Raw genomic sequence first — 21333 nt, forward strand, 5'->3', positions numbered from 1 at the left:
ATGGCGTCCATTCAGCCCAGCATGCCCATGCTGCTTCTCTGCAAGAATAATTTAGCAGCACCTGCCATTTCCCTGCAGCCCTGCAATTATTTTGCCCTTCAGGTGCTTATCCAATTCTCTTTCGAAAGCCATTCTAGACTGTAACCACTCACTGTATAACCAAACATTCTTCCTCATGTTGCCTTTGTTTTTTTTTGCCAATTAATATAAATTTGTGTTCTCCAGTTCTCAACCCTTCTGCCAATGGGAATATTAATCTCGATTAATTCTGCCCAGACCCCTCATGACTTTAAACACCTCTATTAAATCGCAACCTTTTCTTATCTAAGGAGAATAATTTCAATTTGTTAAAATGTATTCTTTCACAGGGTGTGTGTGTTTCTGGCTGGGCCAGCATTTATTGCCCATCCTTAATTGCCTTTGAGAAGGTTTCGTCCCTGGAGTCATTCTAATAAATATTTTCTGCACTTCCTTCCTTCCTATAGTGCAGTGCCCAGAAGTGGATGCAATACTCCGGTTGAGGCCATACCAGTGTTCTATAAACCTTCATAATAACTTCCTTGTATTTGTATTCCATGCTTCTATTATTAAAGCTCAGGATCCCATATGCCTTTTGAACCATTTCTTCATCTGGTGCTGCCAACTTCAATGATTTAAAATAAAAATCTTTATTGTTACAAGTAGGCTTACATTAACACGGCAATGAAGTTACTGTGAAACGCCCCTAGTCACCATATTCCAGCACCTTTTCGGGTTCACAGAGGGAGAATTCAGAATGTCCAAACGACCTAACAGCACGTCTTTCAGGACTTGTGGGAGGAAACCAGAGCACCCGGAGGCACCAGGCAGACACGGGGGGAACGTACAGACTCCGCGCAGACAGTGACCCAAGCCAGGAATCGAACCTGGGACCCTGGCGCTGTGAAGCAACAGTGCTAACCATTGTAAGCATTTTAAATTTCAGTTGACCATCAACAAAAACAAAATAAACCCGATGACAATTCATGGTCAGGGCAGTGTGATGATTCAGTCCACCACTTTTGTGAATATAGATCAATTTTAATTTGATCAAAAGTGACTACAAATGGGCCCAGCAGCACTGGAATGAAGACAAGACTAGCAATTGCCTGCTTTGCATCAGCTGAATGACATATGGAGGGTATCCAACATTGGCCTGCACTTGAAGAAACAACTTGAAAAATCACTGGTGTGAAGCATTGCACTGCATGGGTGTGAGAGCTGGACTCTCATAAGGCTGATGAGAAGAGAATTACAGCTTTTGAAATGTGACTGTGGCGAAGGTTTCATACGATATATAGGAGCCGAATTTCTCTTTCACTGTGGTAAAGACATATACAAAATGCTCATTTAGTTCCTCAGCCATACTCTCTGCTTCCATGTGTAGGTCTCCCTTTTGGATCCTTAATTGGCCCCACCCTTCTTAGTACCCGTTGACTCTAGAGATTCCACACAATTCTACCAGAACCAAGTTAAAATTGGACAGAAAAGCTTGAAATACTGGGGCATTTCCAAATGTTTCATTGGGAGTTAAGGGAAAGTTCTTTTTAAAATTAAGAAAGGTTTGCAAGTAAATTTATGAAACTGGGAAAGTAAAAAGACACATCTAGACATAAGGTAACCATGTACATCAATGACTGATCATTAACGTCCCAGGAGAGAGAAAACAAAATTCTCCATTCATTTAAGCAAAGCTGTAGGAGACCATGGCCCTCTACCCTCCTCGTATTCCCAAATAATTAGGAACTTGACCTCGCCACTCAAGAGTTCACCAAGTTATTTTTAAAAGAGTAGAAAATCCATATCCACTTCCAGAGGCCAATAACTATCTGCAAAAATAAATTATTACTGGAAGTTAAATTAACCCTGTGTTCCAAGAGTATTTTGTACATAAAAGGTGAGGGCAACAAAGTGAAAGCAAGCACTCCACTGGCTCTGCACAACACCCCCACTCCATCAATATCAAAAGGTGCGGTAAAATAAATGAAGAAACAGGCCCAAAGAATGTGCATATACTCCATTAATAATAAAACAAATCATAACACAATATACTACATGCTAAATTTGCAGATTGTCTGCATTGTGGTGAGTTCTATTGGGGTATTCCACACTCTGAGCTATGGACCCAGGAGACCTGTGCTTTAATCTAATCCCAGAGGGAGGAAGTATGACACAGGATTAGCACTCGAAGAATAAAGTAGATGGAAGTTTTTCTCCCCCGACACAGTGGGTTACTAGAAAATGGAATCCCTTATCACAACTAGCTGTTGAAACAAAGGCTGTAACACCATTTAAAAGGGAATTGGATAATAATGTGAAAACAAATGTACGAAAGGGAATGGAGAAATTAATTAGACTGCCTAGCTTTCGCCCAGTTTAAAAACTGGGCCTGTAGACTTCTGGGCACCTGGAGAGACTTTTCAGGCTATCTGTGATATAACGTAGTGCTTGGCTCGCAGGGCTGGTCTTACAATTTGCATCATAAGTAATGTCACCATAGTCCCAGGTGACCATAGACTTCTTTCCCTTTGAGGGTCACAGCTGACTGGTGATGATTTAACCTGAGGGTAGCCACACCTCAGGCGAGGGGCAAGGTTGAGAAGGTAGGCCTCCATGAATAACCTCAGCCTGTATTGGAAATGAATCCACGCTTATGGCCTCACTCGGCATCATGAACCAACTGTCTAGCCAACTGAGCTGAACTGGCCCCTGGCATAAGACCATAAGATGTAAGAGCAGAAGTAGACCATTTAGATCATCGAGTTTGGTCCACCAGTCAATGGGATCATGACTAATCTGATATAATCCTCAACTCCACTTTCCCACCTTATCTCTATAACCCCTGATTCTATCATTCATAGTCAGGTCTTGGATCTCATCTTGCTAGCATATAGTCACTTAGGGCTCCCTGCCACTGCTTAAGATGCTGAGATGTACAGTTAGTCCATCAGCATCCTGGGGGCTACCATTGACAGAAACTGAACTGGAGCAGCCATGTAAATACAATGGCTAGAAGAGCAGGTCAGAGGCTGGTAATTCTGCATCGAGTAACTCACCTCCTGACTCCTCAAAGCCTATCTATCAACTACAAGCTCAAGTCAGGATTGTGATGGAACACTCTACACTTACCTGGATCAGTGCAGCTCCAAAAACACTCAAGATGCTTGACACTATCCAGGACAAAGCAGCCCACTTGACTGGCACACCATTCACTACGTTCAACATTCACTCCCTCTCCCACTGAGACACAGTGGCTACAGTGGCTACCATCTACAGGATGCACTGCAGCAACTCGTCAAGGTTCCTTTGACAGCACCTTCCAGACCTGCGGCCTCCACCATCTTGAAGGACAAGGGCAGCGGATGCCTGGGACCACCAACTGCAAGTTCTGCTCCAGCTCACACACAATCCTGCCCTGGAACTAAATTACCGTTCCTTCACTGTCGCTGGATCAAAATCCTTGAACTCTCTTCCTAACAGCACTGTGGATGTTCCCATACCACATGGCCTGCAGTGCTCAAGACTTCACCTGCATCTTCTTGAGAATAAATAAGGATGGGCAATAAACATTTACCTAACGAATGATGCCCACACCCTGTGGAAGAATAAATTCTTTAAAATGTGCTGTGCAAAGTAATATGGCAAATTATAATGGAGTCTGCAGCCTCTTGCATTAGCACACTATCACTTCAGGGGTGCACAAAGAACATAAGAAATAGGTGTAGGGAAGGCCATTTGGTCTTTAAAGCCTATTCTGGCATTCAGTAAAATCATTGCTGATCTTCTACCTCAGCTATGCCTCTACACACTATCCCCACATCCCTTGATTCCCTGAGTATCCAACAATCTATGGATTGCTCTCCTGAAAATATTCAATAACTGAGCATCTGCAGATCTCTGGGTTGGAGAACTCTGTAGGTCCTTAATCCTCAAGTGAAAAAAAATACTCCTCATCTCAAACCTAGATGGTCATCCCTTATTTGGAGACTGTGACCCTTGTTCTGGACCCTCCAGCTAAGGGAAACATTTTCTCAGCATATACCTTGTCATGACCTTTAAGATCTTTATATGTTTCAATGAGATTGTCTGGCATTTTTCCAACCTTTCTGAAGTTTCTGCCTCATCTACTTGATCTCTTCTCATCAGTCAATCCTCTTACCCTCAGGAATCAATCTTCTTTGAACTTCCTCTAAGGCAAGAACATCTTTCCTTTGGAAGGGTGTGCAAAACAGCACACAGTATTTCAGGTGTGGCCTCACCAATGTCCTGTATTGTGGCAGTAAGAGTTCATCACTCTTATACTCCAATCTTTTGTTACAAAGCTTAATATACCAACATACCACTTTAGAACATAGAAAAATGCAGCACAGAACAGGCCCTTCGGCCCACGATGTTGTGCAGAAATTTTGTCCTAGATTAAGAACAAATTAATCTACACCCCATCATTCTACCGTACCTATCCAATAGACGCTTGAAGGTCCCTAATGTTTCCGACTCAACTACTTCCACAGGCAGTGCATTCCATGCCCCCACTACTCTCTGGGTAAAGAACCCACCTCTGACATCCCCCCTATATCTTCCACCATTCACCTTAAATTTATGTCCCCTTGTAATGGTTTGTTCCACCTGGGGTAAAAGGTCTCTGACTGTCTACTCTATCTATTCCCCAGATCATCTTATAAACCTCTATCAAGTCGCCCCTCATCCTTCTCCGTTCTAATGAGAAAAGGCCGAGCACCCTCAACCTTTCCTCGTAAGACCTACTCTCCATTCCAGGCAACATCCTGGTAAATCTCCTTTGCACCTTTCCCAAAGCTTCCACATCCTTCCTAAAATGAGGCAACCAGAACTGTACACAGTACTCCAAATGTGGCCACACCAAGGTTTTGTACAGCTGCATCATCACCTTACGGCTCTTAAATTCAATCCCTCTGCTAATGAACGCGAGCACACCATAGGCCTTCTTCACAGATCTATCCACTTGAGTGGCAACTTTCAAAGCTCTATGAACATCGATCCCAAGATCTCTCTGCTCCTCTACATTGCCAAGAACCCTACCGTTAACCCTGTATTCCGCATTCATATTTGTCCTTCCAAAATGGACAACCTCACACTTTTCAGGGTTGAACTCCATCTGCCACTTCTCAGCCCAGCTCTGCATCCTATCTATGTCTCTTTGCAGCTGACAACAACCCTCCTCACTATCCACAACTCCACCAATCTTCGTATCGTTTGCAAATTTACCGACCCACCCTTCAACTCCCTCATCCAAGTCATTAATGAAAATCACAAACAGCAGAGGACCCAGAACCGATCCCTGCAGAACACCACTGGTAACTGGGCTCCAGGCTGAATATTTGCCATCCACCACGACTCTCTGACTTCTATCAGTTAGCCAGTTCGTTATCCAACTGGCCAAATTTCCCACTATCCCATGCCTCCATACTTTCTGCATAAGCCTACCATGGGGAACCTTATCAAATCACCTTATCTTAGCTTACCTTGATAACTTACCTTATCAAGGGGCTGGTTTAGCTCACCACGCTAAATCGCTGGCTTTTAAAGCAGACCAAGCAAGCCAGCAGCACGGTTCGATTCCCGTACCAGCCTCCCCGGGCAGGCGCCGGAATGTGGCGACTAGGGGCTTTTCACAGTAACTTCATTGAAGCCTACTCGTGACAATAAGCGATTTTCATTTTTTCATTTTTTTCAAATGCCTTACTAAAATCCATGCACACCCCATCCACTGCTTTACCTTCATCCACATGCTTGGTCACCTCCTCAAAGAATTCAATAAGACTTGTAAGGCAAGACCTACCCTCACAAATCCTTGCTGACTATCCCTAATCAAGCAGTGTCTTTCCAGAAATCCTATCCCTCAGTATCCTTTCCATTACTTTGCCTACCACCGAAGTAAGACTAACTGGCCTGTAATTCCCAGGGTTATCCCTATTCCCTTTTTTGAACAGGGGCACAACATTCCCCACTCTCCAATCCCCTGGTACCACCCCTGTTGACAGTGAGGACGAAAAAATCATTGCCAACGGCGCTGCAATTTCATCTCTTGCTTCCCATAGAATCCTTGGATATATCCTGTCAGGCCCGGGGGACTTGTCTATCCTCAAGTTTTTCAAAAAGCCCAACACATCTTCCTTCCTAACAAGTATCTCCTCGAGCTTACCAGTCTGTTTCACACTGTCCTCTCCAACAATATGGCCCCTCTCATTTGTAAATACTGAAGAAAAGTGCTCGTTCAAGACCTCTCTATCTCTTCTGACTCAGTACACAATCTCCCGCTACTGTCCTTGATCGGACCCACCCTCACTCTAGTCATTCTCATATTTCTCACATATGTGTAAAAGGCTTCTACCCGCCAAAGGTTTTTCATGCCCTCTCTGAGCTCTCCTAATCCCTTTCTTCAGTTCCCTCCTGGCTATCTTGTATCCCTCAAGCGCCCTGTCTGAACCGTGTTTCCTCAGCCTTACATAAGTATCCTTCTTTCTTTTAACAAGACATTCACCCTCTCAGGGGCTGGTTTAGCACACAGCTAAATCACTGGCTTTGAAAGCAGACCAAGGCAGGCCAGCAGCATGATTCAATTCCTGTACCAGTCTCCCCGAACAGGTGCTGGAATATAGCGACTAGGGGCTTTTCACAGTAACTTCATTTGAAAGCTACTTGTGACAATAAGTGATTTTCATTTCATTTTCATTTCTTGTCAACCATGGTCCCCTCACTCGACCATCTCTTCCCTGCCCGACAGGGACATACATATCAAGGACACGTAGTATCTGTTCCTTGAGCAAGTTCCACATTTCAATTGTGTCCTTCCCTGACAGCCTATGTTCCCAACTTATGCACTTCAGTTCTTGTCTGACAGCATTGTATTTACCCTTCCCCCAATTGTAAACCTTGCCCTGTTGCACACCTATCCCTCTCCATTACTAAAGTGAAAGTCACAGAATTGTGGTCACTATCTCCAAAATGTTCCCTCACTAACAAATCTATCACTTACCCTGGTTCATTACCAAGTACCAAATCCAATATGGCCTCCCCTCTGGTCGGACAATCTACATCATATATGTCAAACTCAAGGCCCGCGGGCCAAATCCGGCCCACGGTGGAATTATCTTTGGCCCGCGAGATGATATCTAATTACTATTAAAGCTGGCCCCAGCAATTGAAGCGCCTATGGCGTATGATATGGCTGATGCCGAGTTTATTCAGGTATCAGGTTTTCAGGGTTTTCAGTGTTTATTCGGTTTCCTGGTTTATTTCCTGAATATCATTAATGAATAAATTTTTTTTCTATTAGAGCTGGTCCGCCGGTATATTGCCCCACCACTAATACTACAGATCCCACAATACATTGCCAGTGCGTTGCTCGCGCTTGCCCCACTCTCTCATCAGCATCCTTTTAGCGCTAGTCATCTGTGGTCAACTTTTAGCTAGTCCTCACCCCAAAAATGGCTAAACGAAAGGTGGACTTAGAAAACAGGGGTTTTCAAGGCAGATGGGAGGCAGAGTATATGTTCGTGGATATAAAGGGCAAACCTGTTTGTCTTGTGTGCGGATACGGTGTGGCTGTAATCAAAGAATATAACGTAAGACGACACTATGAAACGAAACACCACGACAAGTACAAGCATCTTGACAAGAAACAGAAGCTCCAGAAGGTAGAAGAGTTGAAAAGAAGTCTGGCGTCACAGCAGGCTATGGTCACAAAGGCCAAATCACAAAGTGAGGCTGCTGTAAAGGCTAGTTTTATTGTGGCAGCAGAGATCGCTAAATCAGCTCGGCCCTTTACCGAGGGAGAATTTGTTAAAAACTGCATGATTAAAGTTTGCGACGTCGTGTGTCCAGATAAAAGGCAAGCCTTTTCAAATGTGAGCCTGAGCAGAAACACCGTTGCCGACCGTGTACGTGAGCTTGCCACCAATCTACAACAACAGTTGGTGGGAAAGGGAAGTGATTTCATCGCATATTCCCTTGCTGTGGATGAGAGCAAGGACACTTCTGATACTGCCCAATTGTCAATTTCCATCCGTGGAGTGGACTCAAGTCTGTGTGTAACAGAGGAACTTTTGGGATTAAGATCAATGCATGGCACAACTACTGGAAAAGATCTCTTTGAAGAGGTATCCAGATGTGTAAATATAATGAGGCTGCCTTGGAATAAACTTGTGGGACTGACGACAGATGGAGCGCCCGCGATGTGCGGTCAAAAGAGTGGATTGGTGGGCAGAATCCGGGAGAAGATGCGGGAGGAAAACGGCGCAGGTGAGCTGACAGCTTATCACTGCATCATACACCAAGAATCGTTGTGTGGCAAAGCCTTGAAAATGGAACATATAATGAGCATCATAACACGAGCAGTTAACTTCATAAGAGCCAAAGGTTTAAATCACCGCGAGTTCAAGTCGTTTCTGGAGGAGTTAGGTTCAGAATATAATGATTTGCCTTATCACACAGAGGTGCGATAGCTAAGTCAAGGAAAAGTGCTGAAAAGATGTTTCGAGTTGCATGAGGAGATCTGTCAGTTCATGGAAAGCAAAGGGAAAGACACAACAGAGCTCCGGGATAAAAAGTTGCTTTGTGAAGTGGCGTTTCTGTGTGACATCACGAGCCATCTCAACGCGCTCAACCTACAGCTTCAGGGGCGGGGCCATGTGATCACAGACATGTACGCTGCAGTGAGGGCTTTTAAAACTAAGCTGCGCCTGTGGGAGACGCAGATGCAGCAAGAAAACTTGAGCCATTTTCCGTGCTGCCAAATTATGAAAGAGCAGGTCTCTACCGCAGTGTTCCCACGTGCACAGTTTGCTGAAAAACTTAGCATACTTGGTGCCGACTTCACACGGCGATTTGCCGACTTTGAAGCCCAAAAAAACAGGTTTGAACTGCTCAGTAATCCATTTGCATCTGACGTGGAAAGCGCACCAACCAATATACAAATGGAGCTGATTGAACTCCAATATAGTGACACACTCAAGGCAAAGTATGACTCGGTGGGTGCTGCACAGTTTCTACGTTTCATCCCCAACACAATGCCTCAGCTGCGTAACCAAGCTGCTCAAATGCTCTCTATGTTTGGCAGCACATACCTGTGTGAACAACTGTTCTCTTTGATGAAGATAAACAAAACATCACACAGGAGTCGTCTTTCTGATGAACACCTTCACTCAATCCTGAGGATTTCCTCAGCTCAGAGCCTGACTCCAAACATTGATGAACTTGCATCCAAGATGAGATGTCAAGTATCTGGCTTAGACTAGTGTGAATCACAAAGTGTTGGCCTGTGGAAAAATGTTTTCATTAGAAATTACTCTGGAAAAGCTCCAGATGAAGCAGTAAGAAATAAATGCAACTAATTTTTTTATTTATTTAATATTTAATGTTGTTTTTATAGGCAATAACCTAAGCTTTATTAGTTCCAGGTTCAATAAGTTCATTTCAATAAGTTTTGCAAAAAAACATTGAACCAGTCCGGCCCCCGACTTGTCCCGATTTTTAAATTTTGGCCCACGGTGTATTTGAGTTTGACAGCCCTGATCTACATACTGTTAGAAAAGTTTCCTGGACACACTGCCCAAACACCACCCCATCCAAACTATTTGATCTAAAGAGTTTCCACTCAATATTTGGGAAGTTGAAGTCACCCATGACGACTACCCTGTGACTTCTGCACCTTTCCAAAATCTGTTTCCCAACCTGTTCCTCCACATCTCTGCTGCTATTGGGGGGCCTATAGAAAACTCCCAACAAGGTGACTGCTCCTTTCCTATTTCTGACTTCAACCCATATTACCTCAGTAGGCAGATCCCCCTCGAACTGCCTTTCCGTAGCTGTTATACTATCTCTAATTAATAATGCACCCCCCCCCCACCTCTTTTACCACCCTCCCTAATCTTATTGAAACATCTATAACCAGGAAACTCCAACAACCATTTCTGCCCCTCTTCTATCCAAGTTTCCGTGATGGCCACCACATTGTAGTCCCAAGTACCGATCCATGCCTTAAGTTCACCCACCTTATTCCTGATGCTTCTTGCGTTGAAGTATACTGTACACACTTTAGCCCATCTCCGTGCCTGCAAGGACTCTCCTTTGTCATTGTTACCTTCCCCACTGCCTCACTACACGCTTTGATGTCTTGAACATCGGTTACCTTAGTTGCTGGACTACAAGTCCGGTTCCCATTCCCCTGCCAAATTAGTTTAAACCCTCCCGAAGAGTACTAGAAAACCTCCCCCCCAGGATATTGGTGCCCCTCTGGTTCAGATGCAACCCGTCCTGCTTGTACAGGTCCCACCTTCCCCAGAATGCGCTCCAATTATCCGAATACCTGAAGCCCTCTCTCCTACACCATTCCTGCAGCCACATGTTCAACTGCACTCTCTCCCTATTCCTAGCCTCGCTACCACGTGGCACCGGCAACAAACCAGAGATGACAACTCTGTCTGTCCTGGCTGTTAACTTCCAGCCTAACTCCCAAAACTCATTTATTACATCAACACCCCTTTTCCTATCTACGTTGTTGGTACCAATGTGCACCACGACTTCTGGCTGCTCCCCCTCCCCCTTAAGGATCCTGAAGACACGATCCAAGACATCCCTGGCCCTGGCACCCGGGAGGCAACATACCTTCCGGGAGTCTCGTTCGCGACCACAGAATCTCCTATCTATTCCCCTAACTATTGAGTCTCCTATCATTTTTGCTTTTCTATTCTCCCCCCTTCCTTCTGAGCCCCAGAGCCAGACTCAGTGCCAGAGACCTGGCCGCTAGGGTCTTCCCCGGTAGGTCATCCCCTCCAACAGCATCTAAAATGGTATACTTGTTTTGAAGGGGAACGGCCATGAGGGGTCCCTACACTGTCTGCCCGTTCTTTTTCTTTCCCCTGACTGTAACCCAGCTACTCTTGTTCTGTACCTTGGGTCTGGCTACCTCCCTGTACCTCTTCTCTATTCCCCTCTGCCTCCTGGATGATCCGATGTTCATCTAGCTCCAGCTCCTGTTCCCTAACACGGTCTCTGAGGAGCTGGAGTTGGGTGCACTTCCTGCAGGTATAGTCAGCGGGGACACCGGTGGTATCCCTCACCACCCACATCCTACAGGAGGAGCATGCAACTGCCCTAGCCTCCATCCCCTCTTACCTTGAAGAAACAGCTGCACTGTGGATCAACTGGAACTCTGCCCTCCGACTCTGCTCCCAGTCAGCTGCACTCTCTGTAAACCCCCGGCTCCCTTCACGCTCTTTGAGGAAATTAAATGAAAGGAGCTCCTTACTCCCTCCTCACCTAACTCCCTCACTCAGCAAACTCTCACTGTAGCACTCAAATGCACCCAAATTCAGCACTCCCTCAGTCACCAAACTCTCACTATAGCACTTAAATGCACCCAAATTCAGCACTCCCTCAGTCACCAAACTCTCACTATAGCACTCAAATGCACCCAAATTCAGCACTCCCTCTGTCACCAAACTCTCACTATAGCACTCAAATGCACCCACATTCAGCACTCAGTGCAACCAAAGTCTGCACTGTAACTAGCTCAGATTTATACTGTGACTCTAGCCTCTGAAAACTGGCCTAATCCAATTGACTAATCAACAAGCTCCAACTGCAAGTAGTTACAAGTAGAACCTTTGTTTAAAGCTGATTGAAAATTTACCTTCTTCTCAACCAAACAGCAACTTAAGTGAATTAACTAAATAAAAGAAAGACTAGACTTTAGATACAAATAAAAAATAAACCCTTAATATCCCTCAGTCACCAAACTCGCACTATTGCACTCAAATGCACCCAAATTCAGCACTCAGTGCAAACAAAGTCTGCACTGTAACTAGCTCAGCTTTCTTTCATAATTGTTTGCTCTACGTCCATATGTTAACATTTTGTAATTTGTATACAAGCACGTGCAATCCCCCTGATTACCAACATCTCTCAGTCTCTAACCATTTAATAAACGATCCGATTTCTATTTTTCCTTTCAAGGTGGGGAACTTATCAGTTCTCCATAGTATATTCCAACTGCTACATTCTTGCCCAACCAGTTAATCCTTTAGCAGCCTCCCAAATACCTTCCCACTTCACTTTGTATTGTCAGCAAACCTGAATACATTACATTCAATCCGTTTTCTAAGTCATTGATACAGATTGCAAATAGCTGAGGCCCAAGTGGTGATCCTTGCAGAACCCCTACGAGTTACAACCTAAAGATGACCAGTTCATTCCTACTCTCTATTTTTCTGTCTTTTAGCCCATCTTCAATCGATGATAATATATAACCCGAATCCCAGAATCATAATTTGTGATGGCCTCTTGTGCAGCACCTTACTGAATGCTTATTGAAATGCTTTGCTCAAAACATTTTTCAGCTGTTTTCCCATGGCACTGCAGGGCCACTGTTTTACCAGATTGAGTAAATCAAAATCTGCTTTTCATTGCATAGGATTGCTTCAGGTGTTTTGGGGGCCACCTTCTTCGATTCCATCCCCTTTTCCCTGAAAAATAACAAACATTAGTTTTTATATAGAATGATTTCAGGATGTAATTGTCAAATAACACACCAGCCTTTGCAGTGAGAAGGAGGCACACTAATCTTCCTGATATCTATAAGTACCTATTTTCTTAAAAGTATTATAATCATTTATTACACATGCAATGCTTTCATATTATGAGCATTATATAATATTAGACTGTGTGGTTCTGTAATTATTACTCCATTTCAAAAGGGGCCTTTCAATCAAGAAGTTTGAGAAACTCTGCTCCAAGTAAAGAGTTGACATTGGCCATTACCAGGACAGGCATAACAGACTAATGACCTTGTTCGATGTTGTAAATTCCGTTAAAATACGTAGAAAAGGATGAAGATCTGTCACACAACAAAAGTGAAAGATACACTCAAGCCAAATTAATCATGGGGGTGGAAATATAAATATCATTTCTAATAAATTATTAAGGCACCATTTATACTGTATCTCAGCTTTGCAGCAGAGTTCAGGTTGTAGTGAGGAGTCAGGGTATGACCAGATTCTAGAGTGAGGCTTTCTGCAGGGGTCATGTCAGCCTTTGAATGGTATTACTCTACAACATCTTGACAAAGCAAAGCTACTTGTCATCAATGTTACAGTTGGCCTCTAAATAGACCCTAAAATGGAAGGATTTGAGAGATACATATATATAACAATAAGAAGTAACTAGCTATCCTTCACGCACGCACAAACACATTGATCACACCTGGTAAAGCATGTACTATCCTGACTAAATGCAGTGAAACTTGGCTTTTGAAGGATAGCAGAGTGTCCAGTTGTTTGCAGTCTGGCGGGCATTAGTGAGACAATATACTTCATTCATGCTATCCAAGTATGTGTCAACAGTAGCAACTGGGTGTCAGACAGCAGGGAAATTTACTCGGAAAATGGCATCCTAAACTGAGAATGCATGATGCAAACCATTAGGTTTTTGGAGCAAAATAAACATTTTTCTCTACTCTTCCCATCTCCATAAAAAACGTAGAGACTAAAACAGATATGTACTTAAGCCAGAAGAACATTAGAAAAAATTCTAAACGACTATGTGGGTCTTGTCCTTGATATGTTTGATAAGTAAATATTTTAAAAAGTGTTCCTTTGGCGTAGTGAGTCTCCCATTATTGTTCTTGACAGAATCTGGAACCACTGAGACTTTCAATAGTGAAGGAGACCATTTATCCAAGTGCGTCTTTGAGAGAGAAATCTAAAACTATTCTCTTTGCACTTAGCTCTCTGGGGCTGGTTTAGCACAGTGGGCTAAATGGTGTAGCCACCGAAGTTGGCCACTGCCCGACACAAAATGGAGAATTGAAATGCATGCAGGGAAAACAGGACAATGTAAGGAAAACAGGCAGGCTGCAGAATCTCCCTGTGTATTCTGTCTGCAAAGAAACCAGACAGCACTGAAACTAACAGTTGCGCATATTAATTGAGCGATTCCCGGTGATTTCCGTGCACAGTGGACACAATCGAGAATAACAAAGGTCAAGCCAGACTCTTCGGCGCCAGCAGCAGTCCCGGACAATAAGTTACAAACAGCCCCAAGAACCGCCCAGCGATCGGGAAACAGCCCGAGTATTGGGGAATTCAAACCAATCGATTGGTATGAGGTCCAATCGATTGCAAGCAGGTATAGGGTCCGCCCAGATGGGCGCAAAGCCCCTGTGACCTATAAAGGTCAGGTCCCAAGTATAGTTCGCTCTCTTAGCCGGCCCTCCCAGCAGAACACCTTTGCAGCAACTCTCTAAGAACTTGACCGTGAGAAAGAGAGGCCTGGCCAACAGCTACACCAACAAATAAGTGTTCAACCAACGCACGCTACGAGAATAGACACTCCTGACCCCTTAGCCCGTACCAACTGGGAAGCCTGCAGTCTCAGGACAGAACAAGAGGCCATTGTTCCCTGATCCAGCGTGTTCCCTTATCGAAGATAAATATTGGCAGGAATAGTTTAGTCCGTTAGTATTAGTTGCATGAGTATCGATTTACTGTGTAATAATAAATGTGTTTGATTGAACCTTACTAACTGGTGTATTGAGTAATTGATCTGAACTTGAACGTGAACCTCGTGGCGGTATCATAAGGATACCTGGCGACTCTAGAGCTAAAGAATAAAACAGAGCCAAATGAGTGTAAAGCATACTCACCAGAACGAGCAACAATGGCTGGCTTGTAATGCAGAACACAGCCAGCAGCGCAGGTTCAATTCCCGTACCGGCCTCCCCGAACAGGTGCCGGAACATGGGGACTCGGGGCTTTTCACAGTAACTTAATTGAAGCCTACTTGTGACAATAAGTGATTATTAAAACCTCTCCGCAGCAGCAGGAACCACGTACATCTACATTGTATGCTCTATTACTTCAATGCACTGTAACTGTGGCATAACCAATGTATTTTTAAAATTCATCATCATGTCTTGTTTTTGTTCTCTTATGCCCTGACTTATAAAATTCAAAAGATACCTGGCACGTTTCCCTGGCCTCGTTGCGCTCTTGTGCTCTCGCTCGAATGAAACAAGGCCGGAGAATAGCGGGAGAGGCTGAAAACGAGAACCACACCAGGCGCCAAACAGTTTGCGAGGTGACCGGCCAGCTCCCATAGGCGAAATCGGGATCTCATCGTAGCGTGGCAAGAAACCAATTACCACTACTTAAGCCCTATTGCCACACAATTAACTGGAGCCACTCCCTATCCAACGTCCTTCCGTGTTTTGTCGGCCTACCCAGCAAGTGGTCACGCTGGCACCAATTAGTACTCCTTTTGAAAATCGTGAACCTGGCGGAAGAGCCGAGGACGTGAGTAGCCATCTTTGCTCACAGGCAAAGAGACGAGGGTACTGGCCTTGCTGCCCCACTGCACGGTGGAGGGGGGGGGGGACCCTCGGTTGCGGGCGGGGGAGAGGGAGAGGGAAAGGGGGGAGGCTCTGGGGGGCAACCGTGCATGGCACCAGCATGCCAAACCCTGGACTGTGTGCACCCATTAGGGGGCAATCCTAGCCACTGCTTGTCTGCCCCACCGACCACCCATAAGCCGTACCATTCCCAAGGATCCTGGCCGTGCAGCTGAAGGCCCTCGCTAATCGGGAATTGGCAATTGTGGTTAATTGAGCATTTCACAAAATCCAAGTGGATTCCCGTGGGTAGGCGGGCCATGCAGCATGTGAGAGTCATTGCCTGGCAGCCCAATCACACCTTGATACATGGATATTGTGCTTGAACACTGCAGCAGACAACATCCAAACACCCAGGGGATGGGACACAGCTCCGGGGTATTAACCATGGCTGTAGGGTGGGTGGGTGGGTGCCACGGGGAGGGGGAGATGCCTGGAGAGATGTGCCAAAGGTTCAGAGGTCAGGCCACAGAGGTGTCATACTGCTTATGGTCAAGGGTTTTTAATGGGTCACAGGTGCCAACAATGTCACACTCTCCCAATAGTGCCACCCCACTCTTTCCACCACGCTCTCACCCCCTGCCTACCCTCCCCCGCCATCTCCCCCCTCCCCATGTGCCCTCAGTGATCCTCAATGTGCTTAACTTTCCTAGCTCTACTGCTACATCTTGGTTATATCCCCAGGATGCACATCTGAGGTGGAGACAGCCAGGTGCTTACCATGGCCGATGGCATCTGATGCCCCTGGTGGGCATCCTCTGGGGACTCACGGGCTGGAATGCCCCGGCACCCTTGTGCTGACTTCAAGACATGGCCTCATTGGAGAGGTGGAACTGCGGGGAGCTAGTGGCCACCATCCCCACTCCATGGGACGGATCTGGGTTGGCACCCAGCACCCTCTCCTCCCGCCCAGTGCCCATTGAGCCCTGGGATCACCTTGGGACAGAGGGACAGCTGGTTCGAGCCCTGGCTGTCCCTGCTCTGCCAGCACTGGTGGCTCCCTGATGTCGGCATCAAGGTGTCGACGCCCTCGGCGATGCTCCCCAGGGATTGGGCCATGCTCTGCAGTGCCTCGGCCATTCCCATCTGAGAGTGGGACATGTCCCGCAGAACATCATCAAGGTCAGCCTGGTACTGGGTAACATACCCCAGCAAGTCGGACATTCTGCCGAGGCCCTCAGCCATGGCCGTCACTGACTGCGCCATGCCTTGGGCACCTTCACTCATGCTGCCGACGTCGTTCACCAGGCTCTGCACTGTTGGTTGCCACCCTAGCAATGTTGGCTTCGGTGCCACGCATTGCCATCGACATCCCCTGCGCCATTAGCCTCTGGGACTCCTCCAATCGCCTATAGACCTGCAGGAGCATTGCTAACATCTCCCTCGAATGTCCCGGTCGCACCCTAACACTTCCAACAGCTCCGGGTATCTCTGTACCAGAGGTTCAGCATCAAGCTGGGACCCAGCTGCGTCCTGGAATCCAACAGCCTTCCGACTCCTGTCTCTCCTGGGGGTTCCTGCCTCCACCAGCAGCTGTGTGGTGCTCACTAGATTGCGGCCCAGAAGCCTGGCCACTAACATTTCCCACCGCGATGTGTGTATCTGTGCTGGTGGGGTGACAGCTGTGATGCGTTGATCGTGGCATCCTCAGAGCTCTTCTTTGAGGTGTTCTCCTGGGAGGCAGGAGAGGGGATACCTAGGATGGGCCGGTGCCATCGGTTGGAGGATCTGCAGGAGAATGGACATGTGGTCAATGGGATGGATGGATCAGTCAGTAAATCAATAACAACTCAGGTCCTCGGGTGGGGCCTTGTAGGTCCTCACCTCTGAGGCATCCGCCAATCTCCGCATTAGTAACCGCTTTGTCCCTGGCCACACCAGTCACCTCCAGGGACCATTCCTTGAAGGTGGTGAGGATTTTTATGTTCAGCACCCTTGACTGGTCTGGGCACTCTCCCGGCAATTGTGGGAGAAGTTCTCCTGTGGAGAGACAGAGAGGGCATTGTTAGCCACACACATGGTTTATAGTGGTGGGAAGGGTGTGTGAAGGAAAGGTTTAGGGGTTTGAAGGGAAAGAGGGGGTGAAGGGAGCTCTGTATAAAGCTCACACCAGCACTGCTTTGTCCTGCCATGGACTCTCCTGAGCCACTCTCTCCAGCAGGTTCAGTTGTGAGATCCTGGCCTGATTGTGTCTCTGGCCCTCTCTTCCTTATAACAAAATGATCCATCTTCAGTTCTTCACAGTCCTGTTGCTTGCTTGCTCACAGCTAGAAAATGGAGAAATCTCTCCTCCGCGATTTTGCAGCAAAAGCACTTTGTGCCACGCTCATGCGGTCAGTGTCCAAGCCGAGTCCGTGACCTGCCCTCTGCCGCCGCTTCCGTCAGGAAGACTGCATCGTTCTGTTTAAAAGCCAGCCGTGGCCGGACTCCTCAACTTAAAAGCTGGTCATGGCCATTGGGTTCTTCTCTCACGATCGGGAACGCTGTGACCGATTGCTCTTCAACCCTCCCGACACTTGCCTGCGACCCACCCGCGGGTCGCAACCCGCAGTTTGATAATCCTGCTCTAGTGCGTTAGATGCTATTTTACTGCACCTCCGTCACATCCCCTCAACCTCATTAAATTCTGCCCAGTGGCTTCCTACTGCCTACAATAGGAAAGAAAATGGCAAGAATTGCAGGCAACTTTTATTCTACAGTAGCAGTGATTGTCTTTGCAAGAAAGAACTTGTTACATTATTCACTTCATACTGGTCTGAAAACAGTACAGTTAGCACATGTACGTATCTGCCACTGTATAAGTGCGTCAACATAAAGCCAATGATATAAAAGCACTACGATCTTGATGGTTTGTGGTTTACACAACGTGCAAGTATGGGCATTGACAGCTTTTTGTGGTTTCCATTAGAAGCTGAATATAAAATGACAGGGAAGCAGATTTTTTTTAACTTGTTGGTACAGTTGTCTGAGAAGAGGTCATGATCTGGGTTCATTTGCTGATATATGTGTATTCTAATCAGAGAAGAAAGCTTTCTTGATGCAAATGTAAAGCAAAAGGGGAGTTTAGCATATCCAGTGGTGCAGAAAGAAATATTACAACAAAGCCCTCAGATCTCGTGCTGTTCTGAATGTCCATTGTGTCAGTTTGTGTTATGTAGTGTTTGTTTTACTCTGCTATTTTCTGCCTTTTCTGGCAGCATGGCGTACATATTGTGGTTAGTCCTTACCCCTCTCCTAGGAGATTGCGTGACTGCAGGGAGTTGATGGCAAAGGCAATGTATTGGGGGTTGATTATACTGCACTATGCAGGACAGGACAGATTTGTTGGACTAGCTGATCTTTGCCTGTCGTTTTTTTGTGTGTTTGTATGTTAGGCTTAGAAACAATAGCTTTTGTAGGGCAGAACTGCTCAGAGAAAGCATTTTAAGCACAGAATCATAGAATCATGGAATTAAAGTGCAGAAGGAGGACATTCGGCCCATCGAGTCTTTGAAAGAGCACCCTACCTAAGCCCAAACCTCCACCCTATTCCCGTAACCCAGGACCTTTTTGGACACGAAGAGTAATTTAGCATGGCCAATCCACCTAACCTGCACATCCTTAGACTGTGGGAGGTAACTGGAGCACCCGGAGCAAACCCGGAGGAAACCACAGAAAAGGTAATTCAACCCAACATGTCTGTGCTGCTGTTTATGCTCCTATCTAGCCTCCCACCTCCTTACTTCATCTCACTAATGGGCGGGATTCTCCGACCCGCCCGCCGGGTTGGAGAATTGCCGGGGGTCGGCATGATTCCCGCCCCCGCCGTCTTCTGAATTCTCCGAACCCTCAAAAGTCGGCGAGGCGTGAATCGCGCCGCCCGCCTTGGAGAATGGCGGGGACTGGCGCGACTCAATGGGCCCCGGGGCTGCCCGAATTCTCCGGCCTGCGATGGGCCGAACTCCTGCCCATCTTTTGCCAGTCTCGCCAGCGTGAATTGGAGTAGGTCCCTTACCGGCGGGACCTGGCGGCGCGGGCGGCCTCTGGGGTCCTCGGGGGGGGGGGCGCAGGGTGATCTGGCCCCGGGGGGTGCCTCCACGGTGGCCTGGCCCGCAATCGGGGCCCACCGATCCGCGGGTGGGCCTGTGCCGTGGGGGCACTCTTTTCCTACGCGTCGGCTGTGTCAGCCTCCGCGATGGCCGATGCGTAGGTAACCCCCCGCCGCGCATGCGCGGGGATGACGTCAGCAGCTGCTGACGCACCAGCACATGCGCGTACTCTTGCCGGCCGGAGGAGTCCCTTCGGCCCCAGCTGCTGTAGTGCCAAAGGCATTCCACGGCAGTCGGCGGGGCGCAAACCACACTGGCGCCGGCCTAGCCCCTGAAGGTGCAAAGGATTCCGCACCTTTGGCGCGGGCCAATGCCGGAGTGGTTCACGCCATTCCGTCCCGCCGGGACCCCCCGCCCTGCCGGGTACGGGAGAATCCCGCCCAATATGTTTCTGTATCAGAAATGTTGTTGGTTGTTTGGGGTCTCAATAAGAGCTTCAGAGATTTGTAAGGTGGAACATTATTGGTTATCGGTAGCACATAACTATATACATCTCCAAGGTACAGCCCTGACTTGTTACTGCTGGCTTCTGCTTGACTACTACTGTACCCACTCCACTATCCTATTAATCTCTCTACATTATAATGCGGGCAGTACTGTTTTCCCTGCCCCACATTAACCCTGACTAACCAGAATAGCCTTATAATACACCCCCCTCCAACACTTTATCCAACATCTTTACAGTACAATATTTCTTTACATGCTATCCCTTCTCTCCCCCTCATGTTTCTGACTTTATGGGCGGGATTCTCCGACACCCCGCCGGGTCGGAGAATCCTGGGGGACGGCGCGAATCCTGCCCCGACGCCGGCTGCCATATTCTCCCGCGCCGGTTTTCGGGTGGGGACGGTGTTCACGCCACGCCGGTCGGGCGCCGTTGGTAGTGGCCCCTCCCCCGGCAATTCTCCATGCCTTAATGGGCTGAGCGGCCGTCGGTTTCTCGCCAGTCCCACCGGCGTGGATTAGACATGGTCCCACACGGCGGGACCTGGCAGGTAAGTTGGCTGGGGCGGTCCTTGGGGGGCCGCGGGGGTATCCGACCCCGGGGGGGGGGGGGGTCCCCACAGAGGCCTGGCCCGTGATCGGGGCCCACCGATCTGCTGGCAGGCCTGTGCCATGGGGGCACTTCTTCCTTCCACGCCAGCCCTATAGGGCTCCGCCATGGCCGGCGCGGAGAAGACAGCCCCCTGCGCATGTGCCAGAATACGCCGGCGGTTCCGCGCATGCGCGGGATCACATTGGCCCTTTGGCGCATGCGCGGACTAGCGCAGTCCCTTTGGCGCCGGCTGGCGCGGTGCCAACCCCTCCAGCATTCACCTAGCCCCTGGAAGTGCGGAGAATTCCGCTACATACGGTGGTCCCGATGCCGGAGTGGTTTGCGCTGTTTTTGACACCGGTGTCGGGCCATCGTGCTGAATGCGGAGAATCTCGCTGTATAAGTTAAGATGGTCTGGAGCAGGGGTGGGCAAACTACGGCCCGCGGGCCACATGCGGCCCGCCAAAGGTATTTCTGCGGCCCACCAAGTCATTAAAAAAAAAAAAAATTTTTTTTTTCGGTTAATGGGGGGGGGGGGGGGGGGGGGGAGGGGCTGTTGGGTTACTTACTGGTTATAGGGTGGATACGTTGACTTGAGTAGGGTGATCTTGCTCGGCACAACATCGAGGGCCGAAGGGCCTGTTCTGTGCTGTACTGTTCTATGTTCTATATGAGGCGCCCAGAATCATAACCGGGTGAAGTAATTATTTTACTTAATATACTATGCGGCCCTTTGTGAATTGTGAATTTCTAAATGTGGCCCTTGC

At 47.5% G+C, this 21333-nt stretch overlaps 1 pseudogene; it reads left to right on the forward strand.

Moving 5' to 3' along the window:
* The first annotated feature begins 7188 nt into the window (after positions 1 to 7188).
* On the forward strand, positions 7189 to 9345 carry LOC119972944 (annotated as a pseudogene).
* The last annotated feature ends 11988 nt before the right edge of the window (positions 9346 to 21333 follow it).

This window comes from Scyliorhinus canicula, chromosome 10 (assembly GCF_902713615.1).
Source record: "Scyliorhinus canicula chromosome 10, sScyCan1.1, whole genome shotgun sequence".
In the NCBI taxonomy this organism is placed as follows: Eukaryota; Metazoa; Chordata; class Chondrichthyes; order Carcharhiniformes; family Scyliorhinidae; genus Scyliorhinus; species Scyliorhinus canicula.